The following is a 17,836-nucleotide window of genomic DNA, read 5'->3' as shown; positions in this document are numbered from 1 at the left end:
ACTGCCACCCAGGCAGCCTCCTGTCCTCACTTCAGGGTAACACTGGCCAGGGGAAGGGGGTGCAGCCTTCATCACAGACCTCTGCATCTTCAGCCCCTGGAAAGCTGTGGCCAGGTGGTGGAGCCACCAGCCATGGCTCCTGTGGGTGGGCCACGTGTCCCTTCTGAGGAGGAGGCCGCGAGTCCCCTTGGACTCTGAATGCCTCCCAAATGGTCTGTGTCGAGGGTCTTGTATACTTTTTAATATCTCATCGGTCAGGTACCAATTTGTCATGTACAATAACATGAAAGAGTGAAATGAAGAAAATGAGATACACAAAACGAAAGGCCACGTTGGAACTGGATTGGACAGACATGAGCCATGTTATCAAGAGTTGCAGGTCTCTGTGCTTCTGGTCAGTGCCCACATTCCCTGGTGGCCATGACTGGGTTTCCGGGGCCCATCTGGCCCCATGCTCTAGACAGCAGCTCCTACATACTCCCCCAGGCCCGCCCTCCCTGGGAGCACCCCTTCTGTGGCCTTGGAACTAATGGCCAGTGGACCTCATGGCCCCAGGACAGTCCCTAACCACTGCACTATCTGTGCCAATTCCTCTCTGCAAGTAGCCAGTGGGAGTCCACCCTAAGACCTGTGTGCGTGTCTCCTAGGAGGTGTGGCTGCTGGGCTCCTCCTCCAGAGCTTTGAACCCCTCACTGTGGACGGGTCTGCACCTGGGAACTTGAAGCCCCTGTGATTCTCCCGGGTGGCCAGGTCTGAGAGCTGTGGCACTAAAGCACCGTATTTCATCTTTCTCTGATGCCTGCTCAAAAGTGGTACATTTTATTTGCAACCCTGTGCGTATATGTGACGGTGCCACTCCTACATATGGTGCCTATTCTGTTCTCTTCCATTTCATGAAGCAACAACAACCAAATGCTGATGAGGGGGGACGGGGTGGAGGCGGTTGCCTCAGATGAGAGACAGGAGTGGACAGAGCCTGCCTTCTTCCTCTGGGGTCTGCAGCCTGGCCAGCACCCTCTGCTGCTCGGCAAGAGATACTCAGAGGGGTGGGGTGCCCAGTGTGGCCCTTTGATGAGACACATCTCACTGGCTGGAGGTGGCACTGTGTGGTCAGGTCTAAATGTCACTGCACTTTGTCCTGGGCGCAGAGCAAAGGGCAGCTGGACATGTTTGTGGCTGGTCTCCTCTCTCCATGTCCTGACTTCCCAGCTCGTTGTGAAATTTGGGAAGCCCTGGGGTAGGTCTGGCACGGGGAAGGGGGTCTGCCTCAGTGCGGGAGTCCTAACACTGCTGGTGTCCACCTGTGTGGCCCATGTCCCCCTCTGGGCACAGGGTGAGGGTGGGCAGGTATGGGGGATAACCCCTCTTTTTCCTGTCCACCTTCCTCGGGCCAGCTCCTTTGTCCGTGTCTGTGGGGTCCCTCCTCCCCTCGGAGCCATCTGGAGGGGACTAAGAGGTGGTTTTCCTCTTTTTCGGTATTGGGCCCAGAATCTTCACTGGCCAAACAAACAATCCTTGATTTTTTGGGACAATCAGTGTATCGTGGTAAGAAAGTAATATTTCTTCTATGTTATTTAACTTTACATATTTATCTTTATTGAATAGACAGAGTTTTCCGAGGCGTGCGTGTATGCGTGAGCATGCGTGTGTGGGTCCCTCACCAGCTCAGCACCAAGCTGGACCCCCAGAAGTTGCTGGACATGGGTCTGTGGGATGCATCCTGCTTCCCTCGCTGCTGTTATCCCACGCCAGGTAAAGTCTGGAGCAGATAAACTGCAAAGCTTCAGTGAGTTTTAAAAAAAAATTACATGGAGAAAAGTAGCAGGAAATGGAGTCAAGACTCCAGTTTCATTTTTTAGGAATATTGGAATTTAGATATGTACTAAAAATTTTTTTCAGTGTTTTATCCTTCTCTTAGCTGAAATGAAGCCCATTCGGTTGTCCCCCACACTGGAGAGTTCAGTTTGCTGTTTTTTTGACAGAGTTCGATGTACTCAATTAGCATAGGAGGAAGAGAAGTCCGAGCCACGAAGAAGCCTGATGATCGGCAACATTTTGCTTTGCTGTTTTGCTTTGTTTCATTTTGTTTCACTTCAAGTTCCTGGGTGCACCAGGCCTCCGTCCTTTCCTGCTGCTGACTGTGCAGAAGATCTCCGTGCTTTGACTCAGGGTCTGCCAGGGGCCCTGAGGGCTCCCTCCCTCCTCATCCTGCCGTCCTCTGCAGGCCCTTCTGGAAGTGCAGGCTGCTTGGAGTCTCACCGAGAGAAGACAGGGGGCGCTCTTGCCTTACAAACAGATTCTCTTGCTCTTAAAACCTCCCACACTGTGGATCCCTCCCTCCAGCAGGGGTGGAAGGGCTACACATCACTGAGGGGCAGGAGGGTCCCTTCCTCCTGAGAGGATGGCTAGCCCCTTGAGGTAGGCTGTGAATTAAGTTAGTAGTTGAAAACCCTTGTGCTCAGGTTTAAAACATAACACAGGAAAATGAGGCTGCACTTTTTCCAGCTACTGACAAAAAGAAAGATCTGTAAAATCCCAACAGTGACAATGAGGGTGAGGCTGCAGGGTCGGGGTCCAAGCCACTACTGTTGCCCCAGGTGTTGCTGAAATCAGACTTCACTCTACCTGCAGAATCCGAAGGCCAGGCTGTCATCAGGGTGCCCATGTGCCGGGAGGGAACCCAAGCTTAATTGGTAGAGGGGGCTGTGTCCCAGGGACCTGCAGGACCTGACCCCAGCATGCCCGTCTTTGAAGGAAGGACTCAGGGTGGGAAGGGGACAGGAGCTGCTTGTGGGGTGAGGACTCTGTCCTGTCTCATCTCTCCCTCATTGTGGGCAAGGCAAGTGACCATCGGTCTGAGCCCCTTACCCACATGTCCACTTCTGTGCAAAAGCACTTTGTAAACTGCAGCTGCTCTGCAAAGGTCCCTCATGGAGGCCTTCTCTTCTGACCCAAGGCCTTTGGGATGCAGGATTCCTTTGCTTCCTTCTCTAGCCCTCTCCCCTCCTTGAGGCTCCCTGTCCAGCTGTGTGGGGGAAACTTTGCACGCAAGTCCCCCCCCTCCGCCACTGGTGAAAATAAAACTAGTAAGACATGATCTGCTTGGGGAGGAGAGGTGGTCAATCTCTCAAGGGAGAAGGACCAAGAGGCCCTTCCTCAAGGGCTTTTATTAGGTTGTAATACACAGGAATACAGGTAAAGCTCATCAATCAATGTCAGGCAGCAAGGATCAAACAATAGATAACATTTCAAAGAAATCTGAGGGCTTAGTCTGAGTCAGTGTCTGTCAGGTAAGGGGGTTGCAAAAACTTTGGGAGACATACTCATTTCCTGCTCGGCCCCTTATCATATGAATGAAAGCACTCTTAGAAAGGCAGGTTTCACAGGACTTTAGAAACTCTTTCTTATGCCCAATCACCCTGGAATCGCTCTAGCCGGCAAAGGGTTGTACCGCCTTCCCTGTCTTAGGTTTTTAGGCTTAAGTGGATTAGAGCTAGGAATTGCTTCTCCCAGACGGAAATGGGGACTCAGGCTATGTCAGAATAGCCGAGGCGTGAGGGCCCATCACCCCCTCTTTGCTGCAGCCCCCTGAGTCCTTCCTTGAAGGCCTCCCAAGGGATCATGGCTGGCTTAGGTTGCCCCTCTTCTGAGGAGTCTTACCCATCATGGACTAACTGACCAGGTGTTGGGGGCCAGAGATGAATGAAGCAGAAGCATCTCTCCTGCCAGAGAGACAAGCTTTGTCTCCTTAGTGGCTCACAGTCCAAAGGTTGCTCACTCAGCCATATCCATGGGGGGCAGTTACAACTCCTGAAACCAGGCAGGGCGGTTCCCAACACAGCTGCCTTGCACTGATTCCCTGGACAGGTCTCTGCTTCTGGGAGCTGCGCAGCACGTGTGCATTTATTTACAAGCACATAGAACAGAACACGTGGTTAGACTCAACCTGTCAAAAAAAACCCTGGGGGCCTTGTGATAGGGCTTGTTGATTTTACCTTCTTATAATTACAGTTTCCCCTGAAACAATTTTCAGTTAAATTTCTGTTTGTCAAGGTACCAAGTGAAACACATCAGACCTAGAAAATGACAGAAACATCTTAAACCTTCCAACTTACCCTTTTCATCCTGACTTAACCTTTCTCTTCTAACATGAACAAAGAAATGAGGGCTCTTGACTATTATGATTTGAGGAGATTAGAGGCACAGCTTTGGAGAATTTAGGGGAGTTTAGCCCTTCTTGGCAGCTGAAAGAAGTTGCTCTCTATTTGGGGGCTCAGACCTCTGGGAAGAAGTATTCAGCCAAAAGCACAGCCTTATTCTTGGCTCCGGAGGGACAATGCTGACTTGGCCTCCTCATGACCACTGTTAGGACCAGGTGAGGACGTCGACTCATTGTGTGCCAGGCCCCGCCCTGAGCACTTGGCGTGTATGTGGTGCTTTGTTAGGGTGACCCTGGGACACTAGCACAGCCATTGTGCACTGGCCTTCTTCATCTGGGCCATCTGCTGGCTCAGTCTTCAAGCCGATGGACTGCCAGCTTGGATGGGCAGCGCCCCTCTCCCGCCCGCAGTGCTGTGCTGAAGGAACAGGGCATTTCAGAAGGTCCCACAGACGCGGGCCTGGGCTGGGATCCCACACTGCCCTGCTAGTGGGGGTCTCAGGGAGTTCCTGCCCACCTGCCATGTCCTTGCTCACCCACAACTGCTGATCATGCCAGAGTCCCTCTCCTGGGGTCTTAGGGGCGTTAAATAAACCGATACTTTAACAAGTACTGTGTGCACTGGAGCAGACATGGAGAGGAGAAAACGCACTGCATTTTGCCTCCTTTTTTTCATTCCTATTGAGTTCATAGTGTAAGAAATAAAAATATTTTCTTTGACTTCTGTACTGCCAATGAGATGAGGAAGTCACGTGAGGAACGTACTAGAAAAGAGAATTCTCTCCATATCCTAAAGAAAATCACTGTGTGTGTGAGCATGCACTTGAGAGTCTGCACAGGTTAAGGACAAGAAGGAAAGTACATGAGAATCTTTCTGTTGGAGCCTCGAACGAGCCCAGTAATCACCCTCTGATTCCAGGCTCCTGGTAAGCACTGTTTGGTTCCACAAGGGTCTTTCTCTCCACGGGGGGTAAACCTCAGTCAACAGACCAGATCAAGGCATCAGCCACTGATGACTGACATTGGCTTAAATCCATGTTCTGATTATGAATAGAATGTGCACCCTCATTTAGCACACTTGGAAAATATAGAACAATATAAAGAGTATCAGAACCACTAGAATTCCACGGGCATAGATAACCACTGTGACCTACTGCTGTGTTTTTGGGCATGGCTCAGTAGAAGATGGCCCCTTAGTCAATCTGGCCTGCCACCTGGTTTTATAAGTTCTGTGGGGTTCTACTAGAATGTGTCCACGGTCATTTGTTTAAACATCGTTTAGGGCCATTTTTCAGCTTCAGTGGTAGAGTTGAGTCAGGACAGATACTGTATGGTTTGCAAAGCTTGAGATATTTACTATTTGGTCCTTTAAAAATGTAAACGGTGTGGAAAACTGGTCTCGGGGCAGTTTTTATTGTGTGAGTGTGAGTGTGTGTGTGTGTGCACCTGTGAGTGTGCGTGCCCATGGCAGATCTGTTGAGTTGATAGATTCAGTGTGTCTTAGCAAGCAGATTCTAAGGAGAACCAGTTCCAAAGTTTCTGGGAACCTAAGGAGCTTAGCTGGGCCGTGCTGAATATGAGGTAGCTGGGAGAGGGGTGGTGGTGAGTGAGGAGGGTGGTCTTGATGGAGGAGGGTCTTGGTAAACTTGCAAGATATGGGCATGAGTAACGACTGAAGTTCAGAGAGAAACAAAAGACCAGAGATGGGCTGTGGGGAACACGATGTGATGAGCTGTTCTTATGTGGGAAGGGGAGGGCTAGGGATGAAAAATAGGAGGTTCTCATGTCCCTGGGAAGAGAGTTTCACTAGCAGCGACAAATGCTGCAGAGAAGGTGACCGAGCTGAGGACTGCGAAGGGGCCACTGGACCGGAAAATTGGCAGGTGGTGAGTGAGTTGTGTAATCCCACATGCTGCAGAGAACACGGCCCAGAAGGGCGTGGGGAGGGCGCGAACGGGTGGGGAAATGGTGCGGGGAGGGCAGGCCGTGCTCCGGAAGGTAATAGGTGTTTCCTGGCATAAAAAGTGCCCTGAAAATTTTGTACATATGTGCAAAATTTGTTAGTGGAAAGTTCTTCCCCCCCCTGTTATTTTAATATAAATCCAAGTAAAATCTTGTCTGTGGTTTATAGATCTTTTTGAATAAAGATGTTGCTGCATATATATAAGAAATTTTAATATGGTATTATCCACTAATTTATATATGTGTTATGTTGCCTCACTGTGCATATAAATAAAATCTATATTTTTAATTGCCATAACAAGTCACGAACCCTAGCGAGAGAAATTATAATATGAATCATCTTACAAAGCCAATAATTGCAACCCAATTTTGTGTGAATCCACTGCATTTTAGCATGTCAGCTGGCTTGAAGAGATGTGTATATCGAGTACCTTAAAGTTTAAGTAGTAAATGCTTGCTTTTTAAAAGGCACAGAGAATAACTTAGTTTAGAACTTAGTGAAACAGTTCCCCCACCCATAATAAACTAGAACTGGCTGCCAATATTTCGGAGAGCTTGCAATTCAGGGTCACCTTGTCAGGGAGTGGTGTGCTTTTTAACTGTCCCCTCAGTTTTCTTAGGTCGGGTGTTACAGGAATAGTCAATTTTTGTTAATCATGCTCAACCCCACCCAGCCAAGTACAGTGGCCCCAGGGGTGAGTCTGAGAGAAGAGGGGTGTAGGTGAGGGGTCAAATGTCTCTGCTGGTGGAAAGAGCTTCGTGGGAGATGGGAGATGGGGAGGGGCATGAGAGCTGGAATGGGGGCGGGGGGAGGGACATGGTGGTGGGTGCGAGATGGGGGAGGTTCTGAAGAAGGTCCTTGAGAAGATGACTACATGTTAGTTCACCAATGAGCTTATTTTTTCTGTTTTTTACGCAGTCAGTAGGCTCTGATTTTTCTCACTGACCCCCACATAGGGTGGGGTTTGCTGGGTGTGGATGAAAAGGGGCCACATCCTAAACCTGACCCGCTCAGGGGAGGCCTTGTGGCTGGTCTTACAAACTTAGAGACTGAAAGTGGCCACATGGGGTGGTCTGAAATTGCCTAACTGAAGGTGAGTCATGGCAGGTGGTTATGTCCTAGGTCAGTATCTACCCTGACAAAGGCCATCTTTACCTTAACTGAGCCTGTCTGTTGTCTTTTTGCATCTGTGATAACACCACCTTTGGAAGGTCAGAGTTCTCTTTTTCCAGACTGTTCAGGGACAGTCTCCCACCACCTCAGAGAACGTACAACCCCTCCTTGTCATCCTGCTCCCTGTGCATCATCTCTGGGGGCTGTAAATGTCGACAGCTGTCCTCTACTCACCTGTGTAAAAGAAGTTCTGTGTCTCTCCATTGTACTTGTTACCCAGTGCCAGAGACTGCCCTGCTTTGCTTTCTCCCACCTCGTGTCTCCCCCTTTGATTCCGGTGTGTAAGTAAGTGGGTAAGGGTTCCGCTGCATGGAGATCCTGGGAAAGTGCAATGGAGGGGTGTTTGTCTAACCGAGTGATCTGCAATCTGGCCTACAGCAACAAGCTGGATGAGTTAAAGGAGGAGATGGTGGCTGAAAAACCCCTGGCGACCAGGACCAACCAGGACAGCAAAACTGCACTGCGTTGGGCTTGTTCAGTCAGACACAGAGAAACTGGAATTCTCGTTGCAGCTTGAAGTGCCAGTGAATGACAGAAATGGTGCTGGTTGGTCTCTTCATATCGCTGCTTCTGCTGGACAGGATGAGATTGTCAAAGCCCTTCTGGGGAGAGGGGCTCAAGTGAATGCTGTCAGTCACAATGGCTGTACTCCCCTACATTATACGGGTTCCAAAAACAGGCACAAGGTCACTGCCGTGTTACTGGAAGGCAGGGCTCAGCCAGATGCTAAGGACCATTATGAGGCTACAGCAATGCAATGGGCAGCAGCCAAGGGTAACCTGAAGATGATTTGTATCCTTCTGTAGTGCAAAGCATCCACAAAACATCCAAGACACTGAGGTTAACACTCCTGTACACTTAACCTGTGATGAGGAGAGAGTGGGAGAAGCGAAACTGCTGTTGTCCCAGAGTAGAAATGGTTTGCAAAATGGGGGTCCCCAGAATATAGGAGAAATCCACACAGCCCATGGCTGGGGGGGGGGTGAGTGAAATGAATGATATGGTGTTTAAGATACTTTGCATAACTATGGTAAGTTGATGGCTGGTTGACAGCTGTGCTGCTGTCCCAGGCAAAAGGTCTGTGTGACTTTCAGAGCATTCAGTGACTCTCGACCTAGCCAGGGCAGGTGGCCCAGCCATGACGTCTGTCTGTCATAGGGGACTCCTGCCATGACTAAGAATGGCAGGGGGAAGAAGGTAAAGATATAGAGGAATTGGCAAAAGCAGCACATTGTCGGAGGGGCTGGATGTGAGGCACCAGGAAGCTCTGGGTCAGCATTTAACCTGAGGGTGAGCTGAGAGAAAAGCAGGAAGCTGTGAAGAGGGCAGCCATGGGGAAGGAACCACAGAGTTGGGGGATTCGGCCTTGAGGCCTGAGAGAAGTAGCAAGCAGCTATGCAGTGTGTAGCGAAGCAGTCCAGTACGAGGGCTGGTTTGTGAGGTAGAAGCCACACCAACCTGGAGTCAGGATTCTGCCCTGTGGCCTGGGGTAGTGAGGAAGGCGGCCGTGCCGGCTGAAGGAAGAGGGTGCAAGGAGAGAGCCGATGCAGCTGTGAGGGAAGGCACGGACTCGGGGAGATGCTTTGGAACTGAAGTGGGACCGGAATGCAGACTTCTGCTTCTCTGAAGGATGCACAGAGAAGTCACCCTCACGGGATGCGAGCCTCCGCGGACTCCACCAGGATCCACTGTAACACAGCACATGTTTTCTTGAACCGCTGCATGGAGGCTGAGAAAAGTGCACCCCAGATCCTGAAGGGGGAGCTGCTGAGAGAGGATGGCGACCCTGAAACCCATGATAGGTGTACCTCCAGAGGGGATGGAGACCTATTTGCACAGACAGCTTCAGAATAGATAAGGATACAGGGAACTTAGGCTGGTGGGGGGCAGGGAAGGCGCTGGGTCTCCTGCGAGAACAGGGCTCTGAGCAGAAGTGCTCCCAGACCCCTGAGGTTGGAACCCTGTAAACAAAAACGTTTCTTTCAATGCTAACTGCTGGGTCATGCGTGGAGGTGACCTGTGGATGGGCCCATTTCCTTGGTGACATTTACATTGAGAATAAAGAAGAAAAGGCACCCCTGCAAGTGGCCAAAGGTGGCCTGGGTTTACACTCACGGGAATGGGGGAAGGTTAAGCAGCTTGGATTTATTCTTACTTCGTATGTGTTGTGGTTGTCCTCAGTGTCCTGGAAACAAGTATACTTGTGCATGAGACATTGTCTATTAGAGAGGAAGTTTTTTTCACGTTCAAAGTCACAAACACTTTGAATATTGTTCTTGTTCAGATGTTTGTTCTAATTTGCTTTCCACGAATTGAGTCACTGTTGATGTTGGTCTGTGACTGCTGCATGTTCTGTATAGAATTTTTGTTAATTCTGAGTGACTCCGTGGCTGCTGCGCCCCTCCAGCATTTTGCCGTGCACGGTGCGTCCTCTTCTGAGGCAGAAGAGCCACAGCAGCCTCCGCCAGTTGCTCTGCCATGTTTGCAGGTAGATTCTAGAATGTTCCTTCTGCACAATTAAAACCCATCCTTACTCATTTTTCAAGTTCACTCAGAGGCCTATACCAAAAGTTTCTGTTTTTTCAACAGTATGTTTAAATCATTTTTGTTATAGGAGGAATATTTATGTGTTTCAGAGGACCAAATCTTCAAGTAGCGGGCCAGACCCTCCAAGTTTGGCATTCATAAGCACTAAAATAGAGAAAAATTACAGCCTGTGTAGTCAAGGTATCTTTTTAATGAGCTATTTCTCCCCATAAAAAGAGTTGTTTTTAAAAAGAAAGTTTTGAAGTACCTATATCAAACCACTCTATATTAAAAAGAATGTAAATCTTAACAGGTTGTTACAAAAATTACTTTGTATTTTAGAAACTACAAAAATTAAAATGTTGAGAGAATTTTAAAAAGTGGTGAAACTGCCATTTTCTGGGGTATTTTCTCATCCCACTGAGATTTTGCTTCCCGGCAACGGTTGTCAGTGGTTCGAATACACTCACAGAAGCCTCCGCAGGTCTGGTGGTCTCTTGCACAGACGGGCGCAGGACCTGTGGAACCGCCCGGCCATCCTTGCCATCAAAAAGGCAGGTCTGCAGGGAGTTGGCTGCATCTCCAACCAAAGGTGCTGGGTCCTTCGTCCACCACATGCAGAGAATGTTGAGATAACAGGTGGTTTTTTTCTTCAGAGAAAACATGGTTTTATTCACAAGGCAGCCAGATGAGGAGACCAGAGAGGGAGCTCCCATTAGTCTCTCCAACAAAGACTTGAAGCAAATTTAAAGAATAAGCTGAGGAGGGGCTACACATAATTACTAATCCTACTTCAGGGGGCCTGACTGGATAGTTTTGGACTAAGCTGCCTGAGGTGAGGACTGTGAAGGATGCCTGGTGGAAACGAAGGACTTAGATGGGTCAGTCCTGCGTGTGTCCACCTGGGCTGGGCGCCGGATCCTCCTCACCGATGGGCCTCTGTCTTCTTAACGGGGTCTGGATGGGAAGCAGAGTCCCCTCTGCTACTTTAGGTCCATGAATCGTGGTTCCACTGTGCTCTCTAGGTCATTTTTGAGTCACGCGGCTGTAATGGGGCCTGCGTGAATCTCTGGCCCCAGCTTGATCTGGCTGGTCTGGTGGTGGTCTTTTGAGTGTTGGGAGGTGGTCTGGTGTTATCTCCTGAAAAACACTAAAAAAAAATTGAGAGAGAGGGGTGGAAAGAACATTGCAGGGTATGATTTCAGTGTCGGTGCTGGGTTTCAGCAGTGAGGCAGAGGCACGCCGCCCCACCTCCCACCCCAGCCTGGGCTCCCGGGAGCGAGGATGAGCAGAATGGTGCTCGGCAGCTCCTCCAGGTTCTGCTCCCTCCTGTCTCTGCTGAAGAGCCTTGTGATGGTGGTGGGCCACCTGCCAGTCCTGGATTCCCTGGACCAGTACTGGTATTCTCAGGACACCTGGGGACAGGGAGGCTTTGTGTGTGTGTGTGTGTGTGTGTGTGTGTGTGTGTGTGTGTGTGTGGGAGGGGAGGGCCGAAAGGGGTCCAGCCCAGCCCAGAGACCAGACTCTGCAGGGGTATCATAGCAGAGCCCCCAACACCATTCAGGTGAGAATGCTGAAGCTTCTGAGAGATGCCCCTGGTCCAGCTTGCTGGCCCCTCCCACTGAGCTGCCCCAGCCCTGAGGATCTCTAGAGGCAGAGAAAACCCAAAGACAGAGTTGTGGTGACCACTCTAGCCCTTCCCTTTTTAGGGGCAGTGGAAATGGCTCAGACACTGCCTAATTTGTTTTTGGCTACGGTAGGGTATTTGGGTGTGAATGTCCAGTCCTGGAATCTGTGTGTTAGGATGCACAGCACCAGCAGGTCAGAGTCGTGCCTTTGCCGGGAGAGCTGTGATCTTAACTAAATTTATCTTGAATTTCCTGCTGTGCCAGATCCTTCTCGACTTTGACCTTTAAGAACACGACTCCTTGGGTTATGTAACTGCACCGCACTGGGTGTGAGTTGAAGGCAGTGACAGATCGTGTGCACAGGACAGAAGAGCTTTCTTCTTGCTCCAAGGCAGCTGGTATCTGCACCTGCAGCAAGGTGGGGAGCAGGTGGGGCCCTCTCCCTCCTCCAGCCTCTCTTTGAGGCAGGGCCCTATTCCCACATCCCCTCCACCCCATTGCTTCCTCTGCAAGGAGCCAGCAGGCAGATTGATCCCAATGAATTTTAGTTAAGATGTAAGCCCTGCGAGAAAGCCAAGAGGTCAGTGCCCCACCCTGGCTCTCTACACTCACATGAGACACTCATCAATCCATCAACCATTGCTGCTTAGCCCCATTCCCAGAGGTTAGGACTTAGTTGAGTTGGGGTCCAGCCTAGATGCCAATGTTTTAAAACTCTCTTGGTGTTTTTGCTGTGCAGCCGGGGCTGAGATCCACTGATTGAGGGCATTACTTTCCCAGGTAACATTTGTCCTGAAGAAGCCTCAGCATCTTCACTTCTTGAGTCTATAAACCAAGTAGTGGTTTATAAGATCTCCTCGGTCTGCTAATCCCAATGTTTTATGAATGCTGTGGGGTGCTTAACAGTGCTTGAGACCACAAAAGCTGCCCTAAATGGCATTTTAATTTTCGTTGTGTTGTACCTGCATCCACCAATATGCCTACAGGGAAATTTCTGAACTCCTGCTGAGCTCATTTATACATTGCTTCTTGTTTTCCTGACCATCATGCAGCCCCATGAATTTTCACACCCTGAACACACCCCTGTTACTAACCACTTGGCCAGAACAAGACACAGAGCTTTGTCAGGCCCTTGGAATTCATCCTTGTAAACCCTCAGCATCATAGGTGGTGCTTGGAATTGCAGTGAAACAACAGGTAATGAAACCAACCGATCCAACACTAACTGATGTAAACCAGAGTTAGGTTCCGCTGGCATCTCATCGATGTTAGAGCAAAATGACATTGGACAAAAAACCATGTTACTTGAGGAACTACTGTATTTCCTTTAGGTTACTACTCCTATTCTCCAAGAGTAATATCTGTCTTGACCTTTATTACCATACTTGGCTTTGCCTGGTCTTGAACTTGACCTAGGTGGCATCACACAGGACCTTTTTTCCTTTATGGCTTCTTTCACTGAACATGACTTTGAATTTTATTTGTGTTGTTACAGACATCAGCAGTGCATTCTTTCTCATCAGTGTGTGCTGTGGACTGAGTGTGTCCCCCAACATTCATATGTTGAACCCTGAATCTCCAGTGTGAAGGCACCAGAAGGTGGGGCCTGTGGAAGGTGATTGCCATACTTTGCTGTGTATCATGCACTCCTATATGTGATGCACACTTACATTTTTGGTCCATACTTTCAGAATAAAAGATCTTTCATTTTAATTTTTTAATTCAATGTTTAATTTATTTATGTTTAGAAACAAAAACTGATTATCATATTCCAGGGTATTATTTTTCATGCAGTTATCATTATTTCTTTCTAGAGTTACACTTTTAGTACATAAGCACAAATAGAAGAATTAAAAACATTTATATAAATATGGAATTAGTACAACCCATGTATAATGTGCATCTTTATTTTTCCCTCAAAAGTGTGGGCAAAAATGTGTGCATTATCCATGGCAAAGTCCAGTGAGTCCCGTGAACAGGATTAGTGCCCTGATGAGGGGATGAAGGGACCTTTCCTCGTTCTCCTCCCTGTCAGAACTCAATGAGAAGTCAGCCATCTGCACACCTGGAAGTAGGTCCTCACTAGACAGTGAATCTGCTGGGGCCTTGACCTTGAACTCCAAGCCTCAGGAACTGTAAGACATAAATGTTTAAGCCATCCAGTCTGTGCAGTTCCATCATCGACACTGTTTCACATTGCATTATTGGAATATAACCAGAATAGGTTTATCCTTTCTCTGGATGTACACTTGAGTTGTTTCTACTTTTGGGGTACTTTAAAGCTGCTTGGGAAATCCTCATATTTATCTTTAATTTTTAGCAAACAGTTTTAACTTGGGTTTATTTCATCAGAACTTTGAAATGCTGGTCCGAGCACTCAGGAGGAATATTGTACAGGAAATGGGCCCACAGGAAATCTGTTTGGTTTTGATGCAATGGGAACAATTAATCATAATCACTGCAGTCAGATTTAATTAAGCTGTGTGGTCTTAAAGATAGGCATGGCCACTGCCGTGCCACCTGAAAAACGAGCAGATGAAGTTTGTCCCAGGCAGCAGGAACTGGCATTGCCGGGGCTTGTTCCCAGTCCTCCTGCCCTAGAGGTGGAAGTGATGGGGCTGAAAGCGACAGGGAAGGTGCGGTGGAAGCAGAGGATAAATTTCATTGCTGGAACTCACATGGGTCATGGATGTGTGTCTCACAGCACAGAAGGGCAACACCCCACACACTCTGAATTGTGCTTCCTGTTCAGTGAGTATTTACAGATGATTTTAGAAAACCAGTAACAGCTAATGACTGCATTTTCTAAAATTTCTCTGTGTCTATGGCTGCACTGGGGAAAGTGGACTGGCCTTGACTCTATCCTTGGTCACTTACTTAATGCAGGAAATATGTGGGAACCTTGTTAGACACAAGAGTGAAGCCGAGTCTTACTACACACCCAAACTTCCCACTGCCTCCATCACCTGCCGCTGGGTGTACCTGTTCTCCCGACAGAAGGGAAGGAGGCCAGCATCATGCTGGTGGACTCCCATGTTCCCTGCACTGGAGGGCAGGGGCAGGAAGCTGCAGGTGCCCTGTGTGCCAACACTGCTGTCTCCGTCCCTCTGTTATATCATCCCATTGGACGAAAATTATTTCCCCACTTGTATCACATTCAGCTTGGTACAACTGACGCGGCATCTTATAATCCGCTGCTTATCTCAGCTGGAGGTGATCACTCCCACTTTTTCGCTCCTAAAGCACATGGCCACCATTTATGGATCACACTACTTGTTACTGTAATAATGACAGTCTTCTCTCTATGCTTCATGGAGCAGCTTCAGGAGGGCGGTGTGTTCTAGTTGTTATGAGAGCAGGTTCTGGAAGCAGATTTCCTGCTACAAATCCCTGCATCTGCTCTCACTAGCTATACGAAGCGAAGGACCAGGTAACTTTCCCATCTGTAAAACATCTGTAAAAAATGGGCCAGATCTTGGTAACAACTCAGAGTTTTTGAGAACTGTGTTGCCACCGTTCAAAGCCAGACGGGTTCACATGGGATTTGGACGGATGGAAGAAAAGTCATGGAGCTGTTGGGATGCCTGACATGCCTTTATTCTGGGATGGGGTGAGACACGCACGTCCCAAGCCATGTGCCCCCAGCGTGTTCCTGCATGTCACACTGCATGTCACTCAGCAGGAAGTCCCAACTTTCTTTTATACTATGTGCAAACAAAGCCCGCAGGAAGCAAAAATACTGTGTGACACAGAGTGATTCTGCGCATGCGGGCCCACTCGGTGTTACAGGAATGCAGTTTATCGGATCCAGTCTCAAGGCTGTGAGAACACCACTTATTTTAGTTCCCCAGACATCTGCATGCGGAAGCTAGACTGCCTTTGTTTACCCTACAAGTATTAAATAAGTCCATACTTGTAAATTAATGAATATATCCAAAGCATTTAGAGTATACGAAGTACTCAAAAATGCTGGCTGCTATTTTTACTACTTTAATTAATACACACACAGCATTGCCCTTTACATATACATTATTTTTTCCTTACTTGATTGTCAGCTCTTTGGTGATAGAGATTACATCTCACCTGCAGTGACAGGCACCCCAGTGGGGTGTCAGGAGGATCACTGAGAGCATTTTCAGTGGAACAGCCGCCAGGTCCCCAGGAAAAAAATATCCAAGGTGACTTCACGAATGCTTGTTGGGCTTCCAGAACTACTGGGGTCTTAATCACAAATTGTGACCATCAAGGGCCGAGGGTCACTGGGGCGTGTGTGCTCACCTGTAGGCCTGCTTTTGGGGGGTTTCCTTGTGCAAGAGCTCTGATGCTCATGGAAGGGAACCCTGGGGAAGGAAGGGAGGGCAGGAGCTGGCAGTCCCAGTAGGACACAGAGGGGAACTGGAAGCTCAGTGCCACTGCCATGATGCCCTGTGGGTGAACCACCCTCTGAGGCTGGTAAGTGGAGGAAACCCACCTTCCTGTCTCACTTTTCAGGGGACCCATCACTGGCGCTCAGAACATTTTTGCTGAATAACTGAGTTCAGTGGCTTGAAGAGGAAGGGCTGCTAGAAGTCGGCCCTTCCCTGACCACTGCAAACCCAAGCAAGGCTCTCGTGTTGCTTGCCCTTGATTGAGGGTGGTCTTAGGCAGAAACCTGTGGGTGGTGGCAGTGCCAGGCCAGATGGCAGAGCCTGTCTACGAGCACAACACTTACAGCTCTGCCCGGATGCAGAGTCAGCTGCCGAGGAGTTGAGTTTACACAGGGAGATGAGCCAAGTTGTGGAGAACAATGTGATTAGAAGAAAGAAGTCGTCTGTCTTGCAGTCTCAGGGCATGATACACTCATGGCTCAGGACAGTAAAAAGTACTTAAGTACCTGGGCTGGTGTAGCTCAGTGGGTTGAGCGCGGACCTGTGAACCAAAGGATTGCGGTTCAATTCCCAGTCAGGGCACACGACTGGGTTGTAGGCCAATTCCCAATAGGGGATGCATTAGAGGCAACCATACATTGATGTTTCTCTCTCTCTCTCTTTCCTTCCCTATCCCTCTAAAGATAAATAAATAAAACCTTTTTTAAAAAGTACTTAAGTAAAATAAATAAACTGGCAAATGTTTATAAAATATTTATAAGACATGGAGCCTCTTTATATGCAAGAATTTATTCATTAATTTTTATTCCAGGAAGAGCTATTTTTGGAGCCAATGAAATTGTTCTGGAGGATTAAAAACACACACACATACACACAAGAAATCCAAATTTAATTATTGTCATTTAATTATATTTTTTTTGGAGGGGGAGCCTACAAAAGCTATTTGCATGTTTAATCTTTTGCCAACAATTCTTCCACTCCCAACACTGACAGAAAAGGTGAACTTATGTGACTTAATGGATAAAAAAAAAAGTTCAGGGAGAAATCAGGCTAAGATAAATTCAGTTGGTTCTTTGATTTTTTTAATTTTATGATGTGAAGCCCAGTAATTCAGACTTGTTATACTAGTAAATGAATAAACATCCTGGTTTGTAGAACCTTTAAAAATGACTGGTGTTTATTTCCCTTTGCCCCACATTTCATGGAATTATTACAATCTCCGGGTTGCCCCCTGGATCACTGCCATTGGCCACAGGGAGAGGGCAGAGCACAGCGGCTAGGGCCAAGGGCGATTATGGACCGTTCAGCCGCGGAGGACGGGGGGCCCTGTGCATGGGCTGCAGGCGCTGCCTGTGGAGTCACAGGCCAGTCCCCCAAAGCACGAGGGTTTCACTGTCCTCTCTGTGTTCTTCCTGGGAGGGGCTCTCAGCCAGGTGTTTCGGAGAATATGCATACAAGTCATGCAGGAAGTGTGGCCAACACTTCCCTTTTTGTCCTGAGGTTCCTATCCTGTGGGTCATCAGCCCAGCACGTGGAGGAAGGCTGGACTCCACATCTTTCAGCCCCAGGGGGCTGAAGGCATGGGCTGGATGAACCTTGTGAATGAGAGCCTGGCACCAGAACACAGTCACCCGGATGCCTCACAAGACCCCACCTCAGCTCAGGACACCCCCGACTTCCCCGATGGGGAGGTGGCACTCTTGGATTGCACTCCCGAGCCCCAGGGAACATGGGCAAACCACAGGCTGAGGCTCATCGGTCCCCACTATCTTAGCTCCTCCAGGCACAGTGTCCGGACCTCCCTGAAGTTCCTCCTGTGACCATCGGAACCAGAGTTGCCCCAGTTTTGGGAGCAAACACTGTCTCAAGACAAGGACTAGGAGAGACGAGCTGAACCCCACAGTTCTTCTGTTTTTATCCTCCCAATGTGCTGGGCTGCCCCTGCCCCAGGCCAAGTCCAACCCCCCCACCCCCCACCAGGAGTTCAAAACTGACTGCACCTCCGTATTTTGGTTTCTTA

General features: G+C 48.8%; 1 pseudogene; it reads left to right on the top strand.

Moving 5' to 3' along the window:
* The first annotated feature begins 7,614 nt into the window (after positions 1-7,614).
* On the top strand, positions 7,615-17,636 carry LOC119043613 (26S proteasome non-ATPase regulatory subunit 10-like; annotated as a pseudogene).
* Positions 17,637-17,836: the final 200 nt, after the last annotated feature.

The sequence above is a fragment of the Artibeus jamaicensis genome, unplaced genomic scaffold (assembly GCF_021234435.1).
Source record: "Artibeus jamaicensis isolate MK-2021 breed Jamaican fruit bat unplaced genomic scaffold, CSHL_Jam_final scaffold_369, whole genome shotgun sequence".
Taxonomy (NCBI): domain Eukaryota; kingdom Metazoa; phylum Chordata; class Mammalia; order Chiroptera; family Phyllostomidae; genus Artibeus; species Artibeus jamaicensis.
This window is presented reverse-complemented; position numbering and strand designations above follow the sequence as displayed.